The sequence below is a fragment of the Antechinus flavipes genome, chromosome 3, assembly GCF_016432865.1.
Source record: "Antechinus flavipes isolate AdamAnt ecotype Samford, QLD, Australia chromosome 3, AdamAnt_v2, whole genome shotgun sequence".
Classification (NCBI taxonomy): domain Eukaryota; kingdom Metazoa; phylum Chordata; class Mammalia; order Dasyuromorphia; family Dasyuridae; genus Antechinus; species Antechinus flavipes.
In genome coordinates, this window is record NC_067400.1 from 274,899,615 (window position 1) to 274,926,126 (window position 26,512).

General features: G+C 32.3%; 1 protein-coding gene across 1 annotated transcript in view; it reads right to left on the reverse strand.

The window, feature by feature from the left end:
• The window catches only part of IL1RAPL1 (interleukin 1 receptor accessory protein like 1), a 1,575,275-nt gene that overhangs the window by 261,400 nt on the left and 1,287,363 nt on the right, over positions 1–26,512 (reverse strand). The gene's annotated exons all lie outside the window — the stretch shown is intronic.

Genomic DNA, 26,512 nt, shown 5'->3' on the forward strand with positions numbered 1-26,512 from the left:
GAGAACTAAACTAAACTTGTTTAGTTTGAACTAAAACTTATGTGAGGAAGAAAAACTGACATTCACTGATTATGTGGGCAGTGGGGTTTGGGGAGAGTGGAGGAGGTAAGGAGTAAAGTATAAGAAAAGTAAAAAAAAAAGTCTAATTTATGAATGGCATTAAATGTCAAACCAAGAATTCTTGAGGTTATAGAGAATCACATAGAGAATTTATTTAATGGAGGGGAGGCATATGGTCAGATTTCTATTTTAGGAATATTATTTTGACAGCTGAATACAAGATGGACTATCATTAGGAGAGACTTGTGTCTGGGAGACCTTCCAGTGAAGTACTATAGTTTAGGCACAAGGAAATGAGAATCTACAGTATTGCTTTCATACCTAACACATTAATAGGCATTTAATAAATATTTATTGATTGATTGTAGTAGAATATTAGAAGTGTTAGAGGAAAGAAAGGGATATGTGGAAGAAAAGTTACAAAGAAAAAATCAAAAAGGTCTTGGCAACAAACTGTCTATTGGGAGGGATGTGAGAGAGGTGTGAGAGACTGAAGAGTTTAGAATGACATACATTGGGAATTTGTGTAACTAGAAGGGTGTGATAGTAAAAGGGAAGTTAGGAAGAGGGGAGGATTAGAGAGAAGATAATGAATTCAATTTGGGACAAGTTAAATTTAAGAAGTCTATTAAACATCTAATTTGAGAGATCAGAAATCAGAGCAAAGATTAGAATTGGATAAATGGATTTGAGATCATCAACATAGAGATGATTATTTAATTGTTAGGAACTGACAATGTCACCAAGTAAGAGAGTATGAGAGAGAACAGTGAAGAGTCAGAACACAGTCTTGATTGACACCCACTGTGAGTGGCCACGACCTTGATGAAGGTCTAGCAAAGGAACTTGATTCTAGATAGTAGGAAGTGTGATAGACAATAAAAGAACCATGATATAATAGTGTCACAGAAACCTAGAGAAAAGAGAGCATCAAGAAAAGGGTTTTCTACAATGTTAAAGGTACAGAGAGATCCAAAAGGATGGAAATTGAGAAATTAGATTTGGCAATTAAGAGGTCAGAAGTAAGTATGCAGAAAGGAATTTTGGTTCAATGAGGAAATTTGAAGCCAGGCAGTACAGAATTAGGGAGTAAAAGAAGAGGAAGTAAATACATGCATCACCTTCTCAAGTAGTTTATTCACAAATTTAGGATGTCCCAAATTTCTCCATGAGGATTTCATACACCACAGTTTAAAACTGCATTACAACTTTTTGGGGCAGCCAACATACATAAACAGTTATATACATATTAGTTTGGGAAGGAGAGAGCTAGTGGATCTGAGATTACTTAAGTATAATTATATGTGTGTGTGTTTATTTGTATGCGTATTATGTTTGTGCCAAGGAGAACACAGCATTTTAGTGGTAACACAGTAAGCAAAATCATGCTTATTCAACTACTAAGCAAAGACCCCATATATAACCTCATGCATGTGATAGACTAGGTTGGTTTCATATTATGCCAGTGATATTTGCAATTTGTTCATTTAAAAGAAAAACAGATCAGACTGAAGTCAGAAGGAAATTTAAAAATATTTTCAACAAATGTTCATTTTAAAAAATTTATTCTTTTATCTTACATAAGGCTAAAACTATATACTTCAAACTCTCTAGACAGTGACACAGTGAAAGACTGATTATTATCTAAATCTCCCTTTGCAACAACATAGCATCTAGTATATTTGTTGCACAAATTTATAAGTACACTAACAGAACTTTTTTTTCACACATTTCAATTTTTAAGGCATCCCAAGAGAAGAAAACTTATTCTTGGTACTTGCAATTTTTGCCTTGATTACTGTCTCTTATGAACTTGGAAATAAATACTATATCATATTCAAGTAAAAACAGAGATAAATTATCTGAAGTTAAAAAAAATTAGTTGGAGGCAAAAGTTTAATTCAGCCTAGCAACTTTAGCATGACATCCTTCAAAGCAATTAAAAAAAGGCAATTGTTGCTATTAAGCTCACTATCCTTTTAATTCATTCTGAATGGGAAATGCAACTGCATGTCAGGTTTATTGAGTGTATACTAAAAGGGTTTCATAACATGAGTAGGCTAAGAAAGGTAATCAACACGAATTTAAATAAATGATGAGTGATTTTCATCATCATTATCATCAACAAGCATTTAGCTGGTGCCCATAGGGTGCAGTGCACTATACTTGATGTCTCAGAATTTACTGTTTTGATTAATGAAATCCCTGTCCTTAAGCAGCTTATAATCAAGTGGGTCTTGGTTTAGTTAGCTATTTGCCCTCCTGGGGATGTAGAGGTTGTCAGACAGAATCTTTGCACCTCTGACAATCTTCTTTCTTCTGTGTTCCTGACTCAAGAGGAAAAATACTGCATGCAAGAAATTAGAAGTCAAGTCTCTTGTATGAGAGATAAAAGTAGGATGCAGAATTTGGTGCCAGAATCTTTTGGCTAATGAAAAAGAAATCCAATGTAGCTCTATAAGAATCTCTAAGCATGGTGAGCTTCCTTTCTATAATAGTTTTAATGATAATTACTATTAATAATAATAATAAATAGTTAACATGCATATAGCACCTAAAGCAGCTAGGTGATACAGTGAATAAAATGTTGGTCCTGGACTTCAAATCTGGTCTCAGATACTTACTGAATGACCACGGGCAAATCACTTAACTCTGTTCGCCTCATTTTCCTCATTTGTAAAATGATCTGGAGAAGGAAATGCTGAAGCTCTCAGCCACTTTTGTAAAGAAAACCCCAAATAAGGTCACAAGAGTTGGAACATGACTGAACAATAATATAATGTTGTTATGTGCCAGGCACAATTATTATTTCATTTGATTCCTCATAACAATCATGGAAGTAGGTATTATTATTATCCCCGTTTGACAGATGAGGAAATTGAAAAAAAAAAACAGATTATATTAATTCTTCAGGGTTTTCCTTACTCCAGCCATTCTATCTACTGTGTTAGCTACCTGGTCCATGCTTTAGTTGGGGAGAAGGCAACAGTTTAATGCTCCCAGATTTGGCTGGCATTTGTTTGGGATATCAGTCACTGAATCTTCCTACAATCATAAATGTCAGTGTAATCAAACCAGAAAGCAATTATCAATTTCTTTGATAAAATTTTCTGATAGGCAAGGAGAAGAGAAAGTTCTTATAGTTTGATATTTCTTACCTAATTTTTAAGTCCAGTGTACTTATTTTGCTTTCCTAATTGTTAATTTAGATATGCCATTTTTTTTTTTTTTAATCATACTCCCCTGCTTCTGAACTCTTGTTAAGCATTTGGTTCCATTTTAACTTCTATCTTGGATCTTCTTGGATCTCAAATATCTTCTTAGAGTCTTTCTACCTTCTGGTTCTAGCTTCTTTCCCAATTTACTCAGTCCTGATCAATCCACTAATGGTGTAATCTGGACTGTTTCCTATTCATAGCCAATCCTTTAAATGAGCTTTCCATTATTATAGATTCCCAGGATATGAGGGAAGGGGATGAAATTTTCCTTTTTTTTTTTTTTTTGAAACAGAGATTTTATTCATAAGAGTTTTGCTCTATCCCTTTACTATTCTAAGTAAATAAGTCTTTGCAGACATAATGAAGTTGAATTGGATTAAATGCATCCACATTAAATGTACAAAATGTCATCCTGACAAAGGCAGCAATTTCACCCACAGTATTTACCAAATATTCTGTAGATAGTCAAAGTCTAATATCAAACAATGAAGTAAATTAAAAAAAAAATAGGTTAGTCCAACATAACTCACTTTCTATCTGGAGTTTTTCATTTACCTTTACCTACTGAATGGTGGGGAAGATACAAAAGTGAAGGTATGGTTCTTGACTATAAAGAGTTATGATTTCTGGGGGGGAAAATATATATATATATATAATACAAAATAAAGGGTATCGGGAGCAACAAAGAGCTTCCATTTAATTTTTGCTAAGCCTCAGGCTCCCTGACATTGTTCACTGAGAGACAGAGCAACTTAATCTAATTCCAGAAGAATTCAATTCTATAATTTCTACCCCCAAAATAGTTTTGATATCTCCTTAATAATAACTCCAATCCCAATCTAATTTCTAAGTGACATAAAGACTTAACTAGTTGAGCTTCTGTAGCAAAATGGAAAGAAACCTAAGTTGCTTTCCAGGGTTGTATTAACTTATTGTTCCTAGCAAATAGGTATACAAAGTTAAACCAGAATACTTTTTTAAAGCAGGAATTAAACTAAAAATCAAGATGCTAAAAGAAACCCCATACAAATTTTAATCGTGTTCTTTCCATTCTCCTCCCAACCCTACACCCTTATAACATCCCCTGTCACTTACACTGGATTTGGATTTACTTATGTTGACATCCTCAATTTTTCCCTTTCCGTTCACAGTTCCCTTTCCCTCTGCCTAGAATCATAATGCTTTAAACCTATATATAGCGGGCATTAACTCTCAAAAAAACCCAACTTCACTCAATTTTTGTACTTCCTCAAGCTATCTTTCCATCTCTCTTCTTCCTTTCACTATCAAATGTCTAGATATGATGGTCACTACATCATGTCTCCACTTCTTTAACACCATTAACCCCTCATTCTTTATAACATTATTGCACTGAAATTCTTATTTTTAAGATGAGTATCTAATTTTTAAAGTCCTACAGCTTTTTCTCAATTATGACCTTTTTAATCTCTCTAAATTAACTGCCACTGTCATCCATATTTCTCTCCTTCCCCACTCTCCCTTCTCTTTGCCTTGGTTTTTTCATTCTCCTCTTATCTATCTACTTAGTCCATCCTTAGGTCATCTTCCTGCTGTCTATGTAAGATCCTCTAAGATTCCATCTCTAGCCCTCTCTTTTCAATTTATGATTTTGCTTCACTATCCTAACTTCCTGATTTCTACTACACATCTATGCAAATTAGCCCCCTAAATAGATAGCAGACCTATCTTTTCTCCTGAGCTCCAGTCACATATTTGTAAATGCTTATAAGTTCAATTCTTCTCTTCTTTCCTTATTTTATTTTCTTTTTCTGTACTACCACAAAAGACTTTTAATTTTTAGCTTCCATTTCTTATCCCTTTAATCTATTTTACATAGAACTGTTAGACTGTACTTTTTTTTTTCTTTTTTTTTTTTTTTTATTAAAGCTTTTTATTTTCAAAACATAGGCATGGATAATTTTTCAACACTGACCCTTGCAAAACCTTGTGTTACAAATTTCTCCCCACTCCTAGATGGCTAGTAATGCTAGTAATCCAATATATGTTAAACATATTAGAATATGTGTTAAATCTAATAAATGTATACATATTTATGCTATTATCTTGCTGCACAAGAAAAATCAGATCAAAAAGGAAAAAAAAATGAGAAAGAAAACAAAATTCAAGCAAACAACAACAAAAAGAGTGAGAATGTTATGTTGTGATCTGCACTCAGTTCCCACAGTCTTCTCTCTGGATGTAGATGGCTCTCTTCAACACAAGATCATTTGAACTGGCCTTTTGGAAATACATACTATATCTTTTAAAACACAACTTTATTCATTTGTGGTTTTTTAGAACAAACCTTGAAGTAATAATCAAAAAACTCATTTTAAGCTCTGCCACATAGAAGTTAGGTGACTATGACAATATCACTCTGAGCACAATTTTCCTTAGCTCTATAAAGCAATGATACTTGAACACACATCTCACAGGACAGTTGCTGGGAAAATACTTCAAAACATAAATCATTCTGTAATTATAAGTTGTCATTATTACTAATAATAGCATCCCCCCAAAAAAAAACCAACAAAAATTTTACCACATTTCTCCATTAACCATAAAATCCAATCATCTCAGTATAGAATTTAAATCCTTTATATGGTCCTAATCTTCCAGTCCTATTTCCCCTTGTTTCCCTATGTTGTTGTTGTTTTGTCAGTCAATTCTAACTCTTTATGACCCCATTTGGAGTTTTCTTGGTGAAGATAGTAGAGGGGTTTGCCATTTTCTTCTCTAGCTCATATTTTAGATAAGAAAACTGAGGCAAACAGGGGTAAATGAGTAACACGCCTAGGGTCACAGCTAGTAAGTGGTATCAGAGGCCAGATTTAACTTAGGTCTTCCTGATTCCAGGGAGAGCACTCTATGTACTAGCCCTTGTTAGCTGTTCCTTCTTTGACTGTTCTTTCACTTGAATCTCCTACTCTTCTGCCCCATCTCTGCCTACTGTATTTTAAAGGTCACTTCAAATTTAGTTTCCATGATTTTCCTTTCTTTCAATCCTTAAAGCACTTTATATCTTTATACTGGCAAATGATTATGCTCTCCTTTTGTGTTTGTCTTTTTCTATAATTTGTCTCATTACAAGATCTTTAAAGCAGGACTTGCTCATCATTTTGTCTTCTCCAGTGCTGAAAAGCACTTTTCGCACAAGAGGCAAAACATATAATTAATTAATACAGTAATACAATGTATACTGAAACTTATTCTTATTGATAGTGATGATTTGTAAAAGGAAGAGTTAAAAATAAAATCCTTTGAGAGAGACCCACATATGCAAAAAAATTTGTGGTTGTCATGGAATATTATTATTCTACAAGAAACAATCAGTAGAATGATTTCAGAAAAGCCTGGAGAGACTTAGATGAACTGATACTAAGTGAAGTGAGTAGAACCAATGAATATTGTACATAGCAACAGCAAGATTATATGAAGATCAACTGTGATGAACTTGGCCCTTTTCAACAATGAGGAGATTCAGGTCAATTCCAATAGACAGAGAGAGCCATCTGCATCCAGAAAAAGGACTATGGGGACTAAGTGTGGATCACAACAGAGTTACTTTAATCTTTTTTTGTTGTTTCTTGCTTTTTGCTTTCTTTCTCATTTTTTTTTTTCCTTTTTGACCTGATTTTTCTTCTGAAGCATGATAAATGTGGAAATATGTATAGAAGAATTACATGCTTAACATATATTGAATTATTGGCCTTCTAAGGAAGGGTGTGGGGAAAAGGGAGGGAAAAAATTTGAAACACAAGATTTTGCAAGGGATAATGTTGAAAACTATCTTTACATGTGTTTTGATAATAAATATTATTTTAAAAATGCTCTTATAGGGGAAACAAAATAAGATGGGAGAAGCCTGAATCAGAAAGTGATATATTTCTTAAATGACCATTTGGCTCTTTAAGATCTCTTGTTTCTCTTCTTTCAGTAAAGTATTTACATGAAGTAGTGCAGGAAAACACAAACAAACAAACAACAACAACAACAACAAAACTTTCCCCTATTTGGAGAGACATTTCCATTCTAGGTCCATAGTACTTTTGACCCTGTCTCATTTGAGGAAAAATTAGAGTAAGTCTGTGAAGCTTTCATGATAAGAAAAAATTATCTAAATCCATTCCATCACTTTTAACTACACTGAGTAGACTAAGATATATAAGCACCTTTTCTTGTATTTTTGGTTCTTTAATGTTTCTGGAGTTACTATCATATTCTAAAACCTAGTAAAGTTTGCATTGTTTGGTTATGGAATGAGTTAATGCTGTTTTAACAATCTGTAATTAACTTTCTGAATTCTTATCAATGACCTTTTCTTATTAACTAATTTTCCTATGCTTCAAAATCCATAGGAGGCTATTTTCTAAATGGTAAATCTCAGTGTTTGACATGGATGTCCTACAAAACAACTGTGCATTTAGCACAATTACCTTTAATTAAGCTTTTTAACTTTTATTGACTCTACTGAAGAACTTAAAGTATTTAAGAAAAACTGGAAAGAATTTTTTTCAATAATATTTACTGATATCCATCATTCAGCAAATACTGCCAACAGAAACAAAAACAAGTCCTTAACTCTATGTTCATCTCTGAGACTTCATCTTATTGGAATATGCACAAAAAAGAGGGAAATGGGTAGTGATAGTATTTTTCAATAAACAATCTTGGGGTTTAGCCTTAGGTAAATATGCAGCTAAGATCATTTTGAATACCCTTTCTACTCTTTGAAACTTAAATGCTGCTTCTCAGCATCTTAGGATCACTTGAAAAATATGTTCAGAAATATTTTAGTTTTTCCCTTCATAAATGTATACTTTCTGTTCAACCTAGTCACATCTTAAAGGCAGACTCAGTTTGGGAAGCTGTCTGCTCTTTAGGGCAAACTCTAATTTCTTGTTTTTGAGGAAGAATGAGTGCCTGATGACAATTAGCAAATGTCATGGCAAAGTTTTATCAGTACATGGAGTCAGAGGTCACAAGAGTTTATGGTCAATCAATGGCCAGAAGACCAAAAAGTGCCTTATTAGAAATTGAAATGAATTAGATCATAAGGTTATAGGCACAGAAAACTCAAGATATAAAATAATAAATCATTAAGCAGAAGCTGTGTACAGTAACTAAGTCTAGGATTACTGAATTTGGTATTCACAGATATTTATGCTATTCAGATATATTGCATATTGCATATTGACCAATAAAGTAGATATGATGCTTTAAGTGATGGTGAATAGCTTCTAGAAATAGAAAGAATAGTTGGATATTTAGGGGTCTTACCAAATCACCAAGAATTAAACTTACATTTTTTTTTTATTGTAGGAGAGGTAGTGTCAAAAAATAACACTGGCTCCTTATCCCTTCCTTTAGATATATCTCTAAATAGGAACACTTCATTAATTTTATTCAAAATCCATCAATTATTTTTAATAAAGAAACTTACTATTATAATTATGTGAAAAGGAAATGGAATTGAATTTTATTTGTAAGTCCTAAGAGCCTTCATACTCTCCATTGACTCAGTCATGAGCACAAAGAATGATCTTTATTGGTAAGTAACCCTTTCTGACATTTTGTTAAACTGAAAATAAAGCTCAAAGAAATATACATAGACATACAAATATAAGGAAGAAAAACTGAGATGAAAGCAGTGGGGGCAGATTGCTTAATCACTGGGATACAGAGTCTGTCTCTAATGGAGTCCCTATCCAATATTGTCAAGCAATTGGTCTGTGCCTTAGCTGATTAATCAGCAGTGGCAAACATACATCTGTTCCTATCTGGCACACTCAAGTCTCAGTATATATTTACTAACTAGCCTGTAATTACTTTTTTGGAACATTACCCAATAATGTTTTAGAGTAAAAAAAAATCCATTCCTTATGAAAAAATTCATGGGTTTCACTTCTGGCTCACAATCATATTCATATATAATTGGAAAGGTTAGACATATCGCTGGGAAAAAGTATCCATATAAATGCTTTTTAAATGTGAGTGTCTTATTACTCATTTAAGAAAGCATCTTTATGTTAGCCAGTGGGTCACATTATTTCCAGGAGCAATGAATTCACGACAATCTAAATCACTATAGGTCTAGAGCGATTCTGTTTTTGCCTTCTTATTATATCTAAATTCAGCCACCCAGCATTCTAGGCCTTTTACCATCTGCTCCTCACCAGCCTCAGTTCCCATTACTCCTCTGCATGGACCCTCAGTTTCAGATGCGCCAATCTATTTGCTGTCCACTGCACACAATCTGCTCATTCCCCTCTCTGTGCATGCTATTTTCTCAGTGCATTTCTACCCCATTTCTTTCAAAAGCTCATCTCCTTTTTGCAGATCATGGATGATTTCACTCTACTTTGGCCAATCCTCTACTTCTTCACTATTTCAATAGTCAATTTTCGTTATACTAATTTAAACCTGGCAGTTTTTCTCTCCCCATAGAGTAACATAACTGTCTTTGTCTTATCTACATTCTTCATATTCATTCTTCTTATTTGAAGCTACTGAACATTTATACTAACATCATATTTTAAAAATGCTTTTTTGTAAGAAATGACCAGCCTGAAGATTTCAGAAAGGCCTGGAGAGACTTACATGAACTGATGTTGAGTGAAATTAGCAGGACCAGGAAATCATTATATACTTCAATAACAATACTATATGATGATCAATTCTAATGGCCATGGCCCTCTTCAACAATGAGATGATCCAAATCAGTTCTAATAGAGCACTAATGAATTGAACCAGCTACATCCAGCGAAAGAACTCTGGGAGATGACTATGAACCATTACATAGAATTTCCAATCCCTCTATTTTTGTCCACCTGCACTTTTGAATTCCTTCACAGGCTAATCGTACATTATTTCAAAGTCTGATTCTTTTTGTACAGCAAAATAACTGTTTGGACATGTATACATATATTGTATTTAACTTATACTTCAACATATTTAACATGTATTGGTCAACCTGCCATCTGGGGGAAGGGATTAGGGGAAGGAGGAGGAAAAGTAGAAACAAAAGGTCTTGCAATTGTCAGTGCTAAAAAATTACCCATGTATATATATCTTGTAAATAAAAAGCTATAATAAAAAAAATGCTTTTTTGTTCCATGTGATTGCTAACTCTTTTCAACTTGACAATAGTCAAAGTAGTGTCAAAAGCTGAAAGTATAATGTGCCATAGAAGTGCTAGTGTAAATATTGAACTAGAATTATAAAGAGATAATTACATTTATTTATGAAAAGTAATAAACTTTTTACTTGTTTATGTCAAAGTAAATGAAAACAGACAAGGTTTTACCACTGTAGATTTGTTTCTATAAATATGTAGGCATATATTTGAGTCATTTCTTTCAATCATATAACTTCTATCTGAAAAGAATATAGCCAAATGATCAAAGGATATATGTCCTTTTGGGAAAACAAACAAACAAACAAGTTTATGAAACTAAAATCTGAGGAGTATTCAATAATGTGATTATCACAATTTAAATTGCATTGCCATAATATTGCAATATTATTCAGCAAATCCCTTGGAAATAAATTATCAAGATCATACATTCTTCATTGTAGGCAGAATTCTTGACCTTTTAGAGTATTGTGTCTTGGCCCACTTTGGCAGTTTTTTGAAGGTTATGGGCCACTTCTCAGAATAATGTTTTGCTGCTGATATTTATCATTACAAGAATAAATTTCTTAATGAAGTAAAAATAAAGATAAGTTTTTTTTCTAGATAAGTTTACAAATATCTTAAAATCCAGCCACAGGTTGACTAGGGACCTAATGGACCCCAAGTTCAGAATCTGGAACTTAATATATTCCTAAATATATCTAAGAAACACTGGAACGATTTGATTTAATAAAAAATGTAAAATTTTATAATGTTGAAAATTTGGAGTGGTTTTCAACTTATATTCAAAAAAAGAATCTCAGCTATAAGATCCCCAAGTGATTAGCCTTGTCTTGAACTTTTCTGGGGAAGTGCACCTTACTAAGATACCTCCACATTCTTTGGGACAGCTTTAATGGAAGGAAGATGTTTCATTGAAATAATCCTAAACTTGATTTTTTGTAAATTATACCAATTGTTCTTAGTTTGCTCTGCCCTCTGGCACCATGTAGAACATGTATATTTCATCTGCCCCAGAATGTCCTTCAAATAAATTCTTGAAGATTACTATTTTGTCTCCACAAAATAAGTTAACAGAAAAATCTATTAAGCAAATTCAGTGAGAATATTCTATAAATTCCTAAAAGAAGCAATTGGATTGGTTTATTATAAACCCAAAGTAATTAGTCTGTTTAGCATATTTAACATATGTATTATTCTTTGGATAGAAGGATATGAGCAAAATAAAGCAAATTCCATATACTACTTATCACATACTGCCTTGTATTGTATTTGTTTTCTCTATCTTCTCTCCCCTATTGGGCTGTAAGTTAGCAAAGGAAAAAAATGGCATAGTATTCAGCTTTGTATTTTTCACAGTTCTATGATGAACCTTGATCATAATATGCAGATATTTAATAAATACTTTCTGAATGATGGTATCCATTTAATAAGATTCATAATATGTTAAGAGAATTTGTGGAACAGTGAGACAGAGACTAAACAGAATATTTGAGTTCAGTTCCTGGCTCTGTTGCTTTTTAGCTGTGTGACCTTGGATAAGTCCATTTTTCAGAAACTCAAATTCCTTGAAATAATGCTTTAATTAATGGAGTTGTGTAGAAGATTCTTTTATAAACCTTACATTTTTATATAAATTATTATCAAAATACTTTGAATATAAACAGATGTGGAAAATCCATGACTATCTCTACAAGTAGTGTAGTTATAAGGCTAGCCTTAAAATCAGAAAAAAAAAGTTCAAGATCTTCTGACACATATAAAACATGTGACCATGGACAAGTCAATTAACCCTTGGCAATCTTGTAAGATATTATGTTTTGCCCCACTGTAGATCTGTACAATCTGTCAATGATATTTCCTGTCTAGGAATTTTCCTGTACCTCACAGATCACAAGTTTCAACACCCAAAATACCAAAAACTAATAAGGCTATAATACGGCATAGTCATCTCAACATACATTTCATTCCAATTCCACTCTCTATCATGATTTTCTAAAGTATTTTACAGTTTAGTACTTTAAAATACACATTTAATTATACAATTTTCATTATTGCACATTTTACTCTCTATCCCAAATGGCATTTAAATACACAACACTTATTATATAGCTATATATATGTGTCAACTTAGTCTCTGATTTTGGGGAAAGGTGTCTCCAAATTAGAGTTGGAGTCTAGCTCTTATTTGCCTTTCAACTTTGAACAGCCATAAGTCTTCCTCATGCTCTCCCGTTTCCTCCTTTCCTTCTCTGGATAACCACTTATCATCCTTTACATCTTTTACATACTTCACATCTATAAAGAAAAATAGTTAGACATAGGAATAATAGTCTTTTGTTTCCTCAAATCTAAACCAATTTATTTATTTTTAGAAGGCAAAGTTAAGTGACTTGCTCAGGTTATACCTACTAGTGAGTTGAACTCCTAACTCTAAATACAGTGCTCTATCCACTGCAACACTTAGCTACTCCCCTAAACCAATTTATAATTAGGAAATGATCACTAGAGATCTTACAGAGTTTGACTCTTTCCTACCATAACAAATATGGTCTTAAGTTTAGAAAGGACTTCAGCTATAGCATTATTAGGATCTGGAGCCTGAAGGGACTTTAGAAAAGATCATACATCTACCTTCATATTTTTAGATGAGAAAATCAATATCTAAATTGGGATAACTGCCCAAGTTCATACAGGTGGGTAAGCAGCATGGTTGGTATTTGAACTTTGGTCTTCTGATTGTACAATATGATACTGCCTTCATCTGAAGAATTGTGGATTAATTAACTCAGTTTAATATGTTGCATTAACCTTTCTTTTTTTTTTTTTTATCAGTATTGTACCTATGGCTTATGTTGAAATTTAACATTAGAGTTAACTAGAATTAATCTAATATTAAAGCAAATATTCCTACTGTGGTGATAGTTTTTACTATTATTAAATTTAGCTTATTGGTTTTGGGGTTTGATAGAGGATAGCAGAGGCAAGTCAAGTGTGAATAAGTCTAGACCTATGATTTCATCAGTATGAGGCAGTGGTATCAAAAACAAATTGAAATGGATTATTTCTAATTTTCTGTTGACTTGGGAAACTACAAATTAACATTATCTAGGTTGTTTTTTATTTTTATTTATACTGTTAAATATTTCCTGATTACATTTCATCTGTTTTAGGTTATACTTAGAAGTACTGAGTGGGGGGCTATTGAATTTGATAATTGTTTTAAGGAACTCTGAGTTTGGAATCTTGGTCCACTGTTTTATCTGTATCTGCTTTAACTCCTTTGCAATTTACAGCCTTAGAAAGCTCCCTGAAGACAATTAGACATTAACTGCCATGATTTTATACCTTGTTTATATCAGAACTAATATTTGCACCCAGATATTCTCAACTAAAAACACACCACCACTATCTTTTCCCCATTTTGTCACTGTCATTTCTACATCTTAATCCAAATCCTTTGGAGCAATTTTGAAAGGCAGAGAGATCAACAGTTTACTACTTCTGACCTCTTTTAATGTTAATACATATTCATTAATCAAGATTTTAAATATGATTGTTCAAACAGTTATGAATTTCAACTGGTTTTTACTCATTCACATTTATTTTGTTACAAGAGTAATGTAGTTTATATCCTGCTACTATATGTAAAATGTATGAAAACAGAAAAAATGTCTAATCTAAACTTCATGTCTTACCTAGTGCCTAAATACAATGTTCTATTAAGTAATGATAATTACTTAATAAATATTAAATCTAGTTTATTATAGTAAAGGATAAAACTAGATAAATTATCAAATGCTTTGCTTAAATGTAAATGCACCATAGTTGTAAAATTCATGTGATCTCTCAGCCTAACATAAGGAAATTTGGTTATTAGTACAATATTTATTCTTAGTGATGCTGTATTTTAGTGCTCATCTATTTTGTTCTAAGTCCTCATAAGCCATTTGTTCCATAGATTTGCCAGGAATTTACATATTTTACCAAACTATAAGTTCTAAGCCCAGTCATTTTCCATTTTTGAAATGTGTGACAATTTTGCCTGTCTTTGATCATAGATTCATAAAATATGAGATCTTCGGAAGGTATATAGACAGTCATTTTCTTCCACTTTCTTCTACAGATGAATTTGATTTTTTGTAATCCAGCTCCAAACTCTACATTTATGCCTACTGAATTTTATTTTATAGAATTCAGCTCTTGATGCTTTAGTTTGTCAAGATTCTCTTAGATCTTGACTTTGCCATTCACTTTGCCATTCAATATTAGCTATTGTTCCCAGTGTTGTCATCTGCAAATTTGATAAATATAATATCTATAACTTTATTCAAGGCACTGATGAAAATGTTAAATATCAGAAGATCATGCACATATCCCTGTTGTATTTCCTGCCATCCTGATCTTGTACCATTAACAATTACCCTTTTAGTTTGGCCATGCAAATAATCCCTAGATTCCATTTAATGATATTGTTATCTTATGCAGATCTCTCCATCTTCTCCACAATAATCATATGAGATATTTTGTTGTTCTCCTATGGCCTTGTAAACAGTATCTGTAACATTCCCTTCATCTGCTACTTTAGTAATCTTGCTAAAAAAGGAAATGAGATTAGTTTGTCATGGACTATTTTTAATAAAGCTCTCTGTAGTCACTACTGACTAATGGTACCTTTCTTATATTCTATTATTTCTTCCTTTAAAAAATATATTTGTGCATTTCTAAATTTATATCTTCTGGGAGCAATGGTCTAGTAGTTATGATCCTATTACTGACAAATTTGAACTTTAAACCCTGAGGCCCCCTGACTTTTTTGCACAATTTAGCTTCTTTGAATTTTATCTTTGTACCCAAGTTTTCATTTTAAATATTTCTAAAGCTATCATCCTCTTAACTTTCCTCAGCTCCCAAATCTACTTGGGATCCTGGTTCTAGGAATATGATTCTTAATTCTATTTTTCCATTATTCTTTCTTTATCACTCTCATTATTTCCCCATGCTGGTTTTTCAAGAATCACTGCACATCACCGTTAATTCATACTATATTTCTGACAAAGTCACTGAACATCAAAAATGAAAACATTTGGTGCATTTAGTTCAACTTGTAAACCTCAGATAGGCAAGTTTTTAATGCCTCACTAGAATAGGACTGTTTAGAAAGACTCCCTTGATTTTTATACATTTTATTGAAATGATAGGCAGACAACTTTATACTTCCTTAAATAATGAAATGTCAACTCTGAATAAAAAATATCATTTATAAAATCTGTGTCCATTCTGTCTATCCCACTATTCTTTAAAAGTATCTTAAACCTTGCTTGGTTTGAGATGAATTCAGTGAGCATGAATAGAATTGATATTTCAAGATACAGTTCCTTTTAAGCATTCAATTTAAAGATACAATAAAATATCATTTTAAAATTTAGGTTTCTCCAAAGCAGTTTAATCACAAAGTTATAATTATCATATGATCATATTTCATATAAAATTCAAAACTTAAACTTGTTATATTACAAGAATTTGAATAATGAATTTTAACCAAGAGTGTCTTATCTTCAACTCCATCAACTTCCCCTATACTTGCTACATTACAATCAATCCAGAGACACAGGGACATAGACTTAATTCAGTCCTGGTGCTCAGTTTAACTCTTTATTTAGATTGCTAAATATTACAGAAGATATCTTGTATAATTATTTCCTTAAAAGCATCTGGTCTTATGAGTAATAGCTTTATTCACAAAATGACATCAAGTCAATTCTTCTATATAATTATTCTGTAATATCGAAAAACAGAAGAAAGAAAAAATGATTTTAAGCAATTATCTTGATTTCTATAAGTCCACAATCATACTATTGACTGCCTTTTCCCCTTTCAACCAGTAAACAAATATTAAGGGACTACTATGTTCCAAATATTGTAACTATCACAACTATCACATAGTAACTAGATAGTAACTATAATGAAAATATGATGGAATAAGATTATAAATGGCTTTAAAAATCAAAGAAGAAGATTCTATTTGAGCCAGGAGTCATTAGGGAGACATAGTATGTTAAAAGCCCAGTAAAATGATCAAATATTATCCTGTTTTTGAGGATAATTGCTCTGTGGACTATATTATTATAGCCTAGGCAACAGGTGATGAGGGTTTGAACTAAACTGATGGCTGATGAAAGTTAAAAAATGATTAGGGTAAACAGATATCAGATTTCTTAAGTTTCATTTCTAATAAATCAGTTCAGTTCAATTTTAGTTCCACCATTCACAAATAGCATTAGTACTTGACACTTTACTCATACTCTGTTCTTCTGGGCAAATGGACTATAGCTTTTCTTGTCGCGGACATTTCATTGTTATTAAAAAAAAAAAAAAAAAAACAACCAAAACATTTTTCACCCTTACCTAGATCTTATATTAGAAATTGAGGTATTGCAAGCAAAGAAAGATTCTGTTTCTTTGCCCATTCTCCTTCCAAGATGTTGCTAGTATCTATGTTCTTTGTTCTTTAGCCTAGAATCTTTTTCGTCCCCACCATTAGATCACCTGCCATATTTGAACCTATGATCTGTCTTCTCAAAAGAGCCTAACATAGTCTTATCATGGTCACAGGATTCTAAAAGAACGATTTAAAGCTTTTATTATCCTATTTTGGCTGCCTAAAAACATCTTTCACTTATAATGTTGCTAACATGGAGCTAACTGCTTTCTGCAATGCTATTTTACTTAAATACAAACTTTCTCAGAACCTGAAAGAAATATTATATAGAAGTATATTTGGGAATAGAAGGTATCTCTACAGAGAGACATAATATTTCACAGTTGGTATGTTGAATCATGCCTGTTAATATTAATTTATGACCCATAGCAATAATTTTGAATTTCAATATGTACTACTCCTTCATGTTTAATCTTTAATTAGTCCAACTTCAGCCAGTTAAACATATTGTATGGGACATATTCATTACTGAACTTCATTAATTTTGTATTATAATTCTTTAATAGTAGCATGATGTTTCTCTATAAAAGTAGAGAAAGAGCAGACACTTAAAAAAATCAAGATATTGTTATTTTGAATGTGGCTCCTTAAATTCTACTTCTCTTGCTACTCTAAATTATATGTTCTTGTCTGACATGGATCCTGTATGTGAAAAGCAATGCACAGGAGTGTTCAGTAGCATATTACAAAAACTAGTTTTTGTGTTCTGGTTCTCCTATTACCATCATAATGAAATTTTTTTCCTTTTACATATATAGTAGTCTCATCTTAAATAAAGAGTTGTTAAGTACCTACCACCATGTATGAGATGCCAGACATATAAATAATAAAATTGCATTGGATCTAGTTGGCACAATTACGTGCCTTTATCCAGTGGTATTTAGCAGCCTGGGAATAGAAATGAAAGAAATAGGGATGAGAAGATGGAAGAGATAGGGATAAACATAAATTGAGGTGCCAACAAGACTAAAGGGTATGAGATTTATGAATTTAAGAAAATGTGTAACTGAAGGCGTTAAGTCTGTGCAATAGAAAATGTGAGAGCAGTTCAAGCATTATGGAAGAAAACTGGAGTGAAAGAGAGAATAAAGGATGTGATGAAAGGATGTGATTGAAGAATAAGGAAGAGTTATAAAAGAATAAGGAAGTGAGAGATAGGACATAATGAAGTAAATCACTTAATGTTTGTTTGCCTTAGTTTCCTCATCTGTAAAATGGACATAATAACAATATCTATCTCTCAGCATTTTTGAGCCGATCAAACGATTATTTTAAAAAGAAATTTAGCTTTTTATTTTCAAAAGTTTTCAACATTCACCCTTGTAAAACCTTGTGTTCCAGTTTTTTTCTCCCTCTGTCCCTTAGATAACAAGTAATTCAATATATTAAACATATACAATTCTTCTATACATAATTCCACAACTAAGATAATCTTTATGAAAAAGAATTTGTCATAATACTTAGCATATAACAGATTCTATATAAAATCATTATTCTCTCCCCACTTTTTTCCCTATAAGGGAATTTCAGAGTTCAAGTGAATAGAAGTAGTTCATCCATTAATAATGATGAGATAATTTTCATAATATATGAGTTCAAATGAATCTATAGGTCAAGGAGCTAAGGAAATTGAAGAAATAAAGACTATGAGGTAACATCTGTATTTTTATTTAAGTCTTTGAGAAGGAAAATAGGTATTGTAGTGATGAGGAAAATTGAGGAATATGTAATAATAAGTACTGATGCTGACCACAAGGATATGGGTAGGTCAATGAGTCACAGGATCATAGATGTGGAACTTAAAGGGACCTTTGAGGCCATCTCTCCAAACTCCATGATTTTGTACATGTAGAAATTGAAACCTGAGGAGTTTAAATAAATTGTTCAACATTATACAAGGTATAATTTGAATTCGGAACCTTTGATTCTTAAGTCAGTAATCTACTATATCACCATATCACTTTATGTGGACAGTAGAGAGATAATTCCAGAAAAGAAGAAGTTGATAAGGGATGGAGGTAGTGTTAGTGTCTGGAAAGTGACAATGAGTATAATGTAAGAAACAATATTTCTGGAACAATAAGAAAATGGAATGTAAAAGAAAGAGGTATATGGGAATTCTGTTATTAATAGAATAGTTTCAGAAGACACAATGGAAGAAGACTTGAAGCAAGGATAGGGACAAGGAGTAGAGGGCAGAAGTGAATGTGAATCCAGTTAAAGGTTCTGATAAAGGCCTCATTTCCAAAATATATAGAGAATTGACTCTAATTTATAAGAAATCAAGCCATTCTCCAATTGATAAATGGTCAAAGGATATAAACAGACAATTTTCAGATGATGAAATTGAAACTGTTTCCACTCATATGAAAAGATGCTCCATATCACTATTGATCAGAGAAATGCAAATTAAGACAACTCTGAGATACCACTACACACCTGTCAGATTGGCTAAGATGACAAGAAAAAATAATGATTAATGTTGGGGGGGATGCAGGAAACCTGGGACACTGATGCATTGTTGGTGGAGTTGTGAATGAATCCAACCATTCTGGAGAGCAATCTGGAATTATGCCCAAAATCCAGCAGTGCTACTACTGGGCTTATACCCCAAAAAGATACTAAAGAAGGGAAAGGGACCTGTATGTGCCAAAATGTTTGTGGCAGCCCTGTTTGTAGTGGCTAGAACCTGGAAAATGAATGGATGCCATCAATTGGAGAATGGCTGAATAAATTGTGGTATATGAATGTTATGGAATATTTTTATTCTGTAAGAAATGACCAGCAGGATGAATATAGAAAAGGTTGGAGAGACTTACATGATCTGATGCTAAGTGAAATGAGCAGAACCAGGAGATCATTATATACTTCAACAATGATACTGTATGAGGATGTATTCTGACAGAAGTGGATTTCTTTTGCAAAGAGAAGATCTAACTCAGTTTCAATTGATCAAGGATGGACAGAAGCAGCTACACCCAAAGAAAGAACACTGGGAAATGAATGTAAATTGTTTGCATTTTTGTTTTCTTCCCAGGTTATTTTTACCTTCTGAATCCAATTCTTCCTGTGCAACAAGAGAACTGTTTGGTTCTGCACACATATATTGTATCTAGGATATACTGTGACATATTCAACATGTATAGGACTGCTTGCCATCTGGGGGAGGGGGTAGAGAGAGGGAGGGATACAGTCGGAACAGAAGTGAGTGCAAGGCATAATATTGTAAAGAAATTTTTTTCAAAATTAAAAAAAAAAAGAAGTGGATGTGAATCAAAGAATAGAAAGTCTAAGCAAGGAAAGATATTGTTTTGAATAATGTGCATTTTATCACATTTAATTTGTGCCCTATATTAAATACTTATTCTAATGCCTTGTCATGTCACAGGAGTACAGGATATTCTCAAAGGTTATGTCAAAGCATTGTCTTATCAAACTGGAGTAAAGTCTGGGAAATTGACCATAGGTCTAGTATGAGGGGATAATTTGTCTGAATAAATTTAAGAGAGTCATCATAAAAAATCCAGATACCCATTGATTAATTTATTTTCTCCATAATACTACAAGAAACCATCTACTAAGATGATTGGTATTGGTATAGAAACAACCATAATGATGTGATATGTTGGTTTTTTGAAGTAAAATATATTCAATCTTATTCTCTCTTTAATGATGAGATCATTTATTTTAAGATTTCCAAATGACTAATGTACATTTTATCAGTCTAGTTTAATTTATTTATTATTTAAATAAGCTTATTTATTTAAATAATTTAAATAAATATTAAAATAAAATTAATTTAATTTATTATTTAGTTTATCATATTCCTTTTAACCATTTCCTACATTTAAGTCCTATATTTTTCCTGAAATCATTGTAGTTTCATTGGATATAAGAGCATGTCATATATTATTTGTATTTTCTCCAGTGGCTAGGGAATGGCAAGTATGTATTTGGAGCTTTATCAATAAGTTTTTTTTCCCCTTTAAATTGAATCTTTCTTCTAGTGATTTCCCTTTTAAGCTAGATTTGTAAAGGGGAATCTAATATTTCTTACTGAGAATGAAAAGGAAAGAAATGGTGGGAGTAAATGTATAATTTTCTATTTCTAGTGACATATGTGAGAAGAATGCTGGCCTGAAATCTAGGAGACTTGAATCCAATTTTTTTTTTTTTTGCCTCATTATACAAATTGGATTTATATAACCTTGGGGAAACTATTAACTATAAAGAAAAGAAGTAAAGTGAATGATGGCTAAGGTTCCTTTCATTCCTAGCATTCTCTGAGTATTTTAATGGCAAGGGGAAATAATAATATTAGCAAAAATCAGGGTTAGAATTCAAATGTGCAAATATTGTGATCTTTGAAAACCACATAAATAGTAGCTTCATAGGGTTAAGTATGCAAATATGGAGGGGAATGCATCTTAAGATAAATCATTAGAATATTACAATAGACTACAAATTGGCCTCTCTGCTTCAAGTTTTACCACAAAAAAAAAATTCATAGAAAAAGGAATGTGGTATGCTATTGATTTATCTATGACTATACAATCAAATCCTTTTGCTCATTATCATTGATTTTAAAAATACAAGGAAAAATGTAAAAATTTACTTATCACTGAAAAACTTGCAAATAGATTACATCCTAATTTATGTAAGAAGATAGCAAGAATAAATAAGTAATTTACTATATAGAGAAAAAAGTAGATTAAGAATTTTCCCAATACACGAAAAAACCTACTCATTTCACAATAGTTCTGGACATAAAGTTAGTTAGATAATTGGAGTTATTTTCTGCTGTCTGCTTCAGAAATTGATTTACTACATCATATACATCATAATGAGCCATTGCTCTAATATTTGAAAGATTGAATGTTCCAGTCATTGAGCTACATTTATAATTAAATGTGGAAAAAAATCTATCCTGCTATAATTGTAGTTCTAAGGAAGGTTGGAACACAACAATATTTTTCAGAGACTAAAATATCTTGTTCTTTGACAGTTAAAATCTTATCAAAAGAGAATTCAGAATTTATTTCTGATGTATTATCTCTAATATAGTTTTAAAATGAAAAAATATTTCAGAACATAGTGCAGTTTTTACTAATATTAAAGAGATGAGGCTCAAGCAAAAATTTGTAGGCCATTTCAATTTAAATCATTTCACTCAGATGTGACATTTTATGAATAATTTTCTTTTTTAATTCTTGTAAATTTTAGTTCACCTGTACTCCCTGCCCCAGAGAACCTATATAACACTAATTAATGAAAAGTCAAACATTTTTAAAAAATGCAATTATGAATGAGGTTAATCAATACTATATATGCTTCTATAAAGATCGAAATCTAGAAAAACAAAATTAGTGTCCAATATTTTATTTTTTTAAAGTAAGACTTTCTCTTTCTTGTTATTAAGAAAAATAACCATTTAAGGTAATTAAATCTATAGGACAAAATGGGTGTTTATTATCTAGGCAGTTAGGTAGTACAATGGATAGAGTGAATCTGGTCTCAGTTGATTACTATATTAGTTTGGGAAAATCCCTAAGTCTCTTTTTACCTCAGTTTCCTCTATAAAATGAAGATTTTTCAAAAAGCACCTACTTCACACATGTGAACAACAAATGAGTTACTATTTGTGAAGCACTTAGCACAACCTGGTACCATAGTAGGTATTATATAAGTATATTATTATTGCATGCCACATTTACTTGTGTGCATATGTACATATATACATATACATATTCATATAACTTGCTTACTATTACTTTATACTTCATTGTTTTTGTCAATTACATAGGATAGAACTATTTATTGCCTTTATTGAAAAATCTTCAAAATCCAAATATTACTTAAATAAATATAATAAAAGTAATTTAATTCCCCTTCATAAAAAAGTCAGTTTTATTTTGAATTTTCTATTATTTAAATCTTTTCATCTAGGCTAGAGAAAGAATCTGTGTTGTTTAAGAAATAGGTATACTGAAAGATGAAATTAAATAGGGGCATTCTCCTGCAGTGAAAATAATATCACAAGTTGTGAAATCTGCAGACCTGAATTTGGATCCCAGTTCTGCTAATTACTTCCTCTATCATCTGAGGCAAGACTTTTATTCTCCCAAACATCAGCACCTTATTTATTTATTTAATTTTGTTTTTAAATAACTTTTTATTGACAGAACCCATGCCAGGGTAATTTTTTACAACATTATCCCTTGCACTCACTTCTGTTCCAATTTTTTCCCTCCCTCCCTTTATCCCTTCCCCCAGATGGCAAGCAGTCCTATACATGTTAAATAGGTTACAGTATATCCTAGATACAATATATGTGTGCAGAACCAAACAGTTCTCTTGTTGCACAGGGAGAATTGGATTCAGAAGGTATAAATAACCTGGGAAGAAAAACAAAAATGCAAGCAGTTTATATTCATTTCCCAGTGTTCTTTGTTTGGGTGTAGCTGCTTCTGTCCATCCTTGATCAATTGAAACTGAATTAGATCTCTTTATCGAAGAGATCAACTTCCATCAGAATACATCCTCAAACAGTATTGTTGTTGAGGTATATAATAATCTTGGTTCTGCTCATTTCACTTAGCATCAGTTCATGGAAGTCTCGCCAGTCCTCTCTGTATTCATCCTGCTGGTCATTTCTTACAGAACAATAATATTCCATAACATTCATATACCACAATTTACTCAACCATTCTCCAATTGATGGGCATCCATTCATTTTCCAGGTTCTAGCCACTACAAACAGGGCTGCCACAAACATTTTGGCACATACAGGTCCCTTTCCCTTCTTTAGTATCTCTTTAGGGTATAAGTCCAGTAGAAACACTGCTGGATCAAAAGGTATGCATAGTTTGATAACTTTTTGAGCATAGTTCCAACTTGCTCTCCAGAATGGTTGGATGTATTCACAATTCCACCAACAATGTATCAGAATCCCTGTTTTCCCACATCCCCTCCAACATTCCACATTATCTTTCCCTGTCATTCTAGCCAATCTGACAGGTATGTAGTGGTATCTCAGAATTGTCTTAATTTGCATTTCTCTGATCAATAGTGACTTGAAGCATCTTTTCATATGAGTGGAAACAGTTTCAATTTCATCATCTGAAAATTGTCTGTTCATATCCTTTGACCATTTATCAATTGGAGAATGGCTTGATTCTTTATAAATTAGAGTCAATTGTCTATATATTTTGGAAATGAGGCCTTTATCACAACCTTTGACTGTAAAAATGTTTTCCCAGTTTGTTATTTCTCTTCTAATCTTGTGTGCATTAGTTTTGTTTGTACAAAAACTTTTCAATTTGATACAATGAAAATTTTCTATTTTGTAGTCAATAGTGATCTCTAGTTCTTCTTTGGTCACAAGTTCCTTCCCCTTCTACAGGTCTGAGAGGTAAACTATCCTATGCTCTTCCAATTTATTTATAATCTCATTCTTTATGCCTAGGTCATGAACCCATTTTGAGCTTATCTTGGTGTATAGTGGTGTTGAGTATGGGTCAATACCTAGTTTCTGCCATACTAATTTCCAATTTTCCCAGCAATTTTTGTCAAATAATGTATTCTTATCCCCCAAAATGGGGTCTTTGGGTTTGTCAAACACTAGATTATTAAAGTTATTGGCTGTTTTGTCCTTTGAACCTAATCTATTCCATTGATCAACTAGTCTATTTCTTAGCCAATACCAGATGGTTTTAGTAACTGCTGCTTTATAATATAATTTTAGATCTGGTACAGCTAGGCCACCTTCATTTGATTTTTTTTCATTAATTCCCTTGAAATTCTTGACCTTTTGTTTTTCCATATGAACTTTGTTGTTATTTTTTCTAGGTCATCAAAATAGTTTTTTGGGAGTCTGATTGGTATAGTGCTAAATAAATAGATTAGTTTAGGTAGTATTGTCATCTTTATTATATTTGCTCGCCCAATCAGGAGTGAAACAAGGTTGCCCACTATCACCATTAATATTTAATATTGTATTAGAAACGCAAGCTTTGGCAATAAGAGTTGAGAAAGAAATTAAAGAAATAAGAATAGGCAATGAGGAAACCAAATTATCACTCTGCTGATTGTATGATGGTATACTTAGAGAACCCCAGAGATTCTACTAAAAAAGTTATTAGAAACAATCCACACCTTTAGCAAAGTTGCAGGATAAAAAATAAACCCACATAAGTCATCAGCATTCTTAGATATCACTAACAAAACCCAACAGTTAGAGTTACAAAGAGAAATTCCATTTAAGTAACTACTGATTGTATAAAATATTTAGGAATCTATCTGCCAAGGGAAAATCAGAAACTTTATGAGCAAAACTACAAAACACTTTCCACACAAATTAAGTCTGATCTAACCAATTGGAAAAATATTAAATGCTCTTGGATTGGGCAAGCAAATATAACAAAGATGACAATACTACCTAATCTACTTCATTTTTTAAGGACAATACAATACCCAAATCTCCTAAGATCTTTAGCTTCTTTTCTTATAAATGGTAACTAATCAAAAATAGTCATTTTGGATTCCTGAGTGGACTTTGAGACCACTAATTATTATAGTTGTTGTCTAAATAATATATGCAAGTTCACAATCCAATAGGGGACAGATGCAAATGAATCTCTAGCTTGAGAGTGCATCAAAAACAGGTTTTGTGGTTAGTGGGTAAAAGCATAGGGTAAGTGATTTTTTTTAAGTCTTTTTTTTTTCTCTTAGTTCTCAGAGAAAGTCATTTTACTCAGATAACCCCACCACAAATTGGATCTAATTATTCTGAGCTCTGTTTACTGCTTAGAAATGAGTTCAAATCTGGTCTCAGACTTTTACTAGCCGTGTGACTCTGGATAAGTCACTTAATCTTGTTTGCCTCCATAAAATGATCTGTAGAAGGAAATGGCAAATCACTCCATTATCTTTTCAGTGAAAACCCCAGATGGTATCATGGAGAATTGGACACTCCTGAACAACACAACAATGTAGATCATTAGGACAAACTCTTGAATGGTTACAGATCTCATTTAGAATGATCTCCATTATTCTTGGCTTGGTGCAATTCAATATCAAAAACAAACAGGAGTCTCAAGATGATTCTACCATTTTTAGGGAATTCCTTTTTATGTTCTATGCTGTCTTCTGTATGACAATGGGGAATACTTTTGGTGAGTAGATGACTTCTTGTTTCATAACTTAAATGACTTCAATGGTCAAAAGAGCCAGCTGAGGGATAGTGTCACTGGCCACTTGTGGCAGCTGGTGGAGAGAATACTGAACCTGTAGTCAGGAAGATCTGCATTCAAATTTGGCTTCAGTTACTGATCATCTGTGTGATCTTAGGCAAGTCACTTTTAACTTCTGTGTATCTATTTCTTCATCTGCAAAATAAGGATAATAATAGCATCTGCCTTTGAGGGTTGTTGTGAGGATTAAATCAGATACTCATAAGTTCCTGGAACATAGTAGACACTATATAAATACTTATTCCCTTCCTTCCTTTCACCAAAGGGTCATTGAACAAGTTCATCTTTATAAACAATTATTCAGTCCTAGATACGTCTAATAATA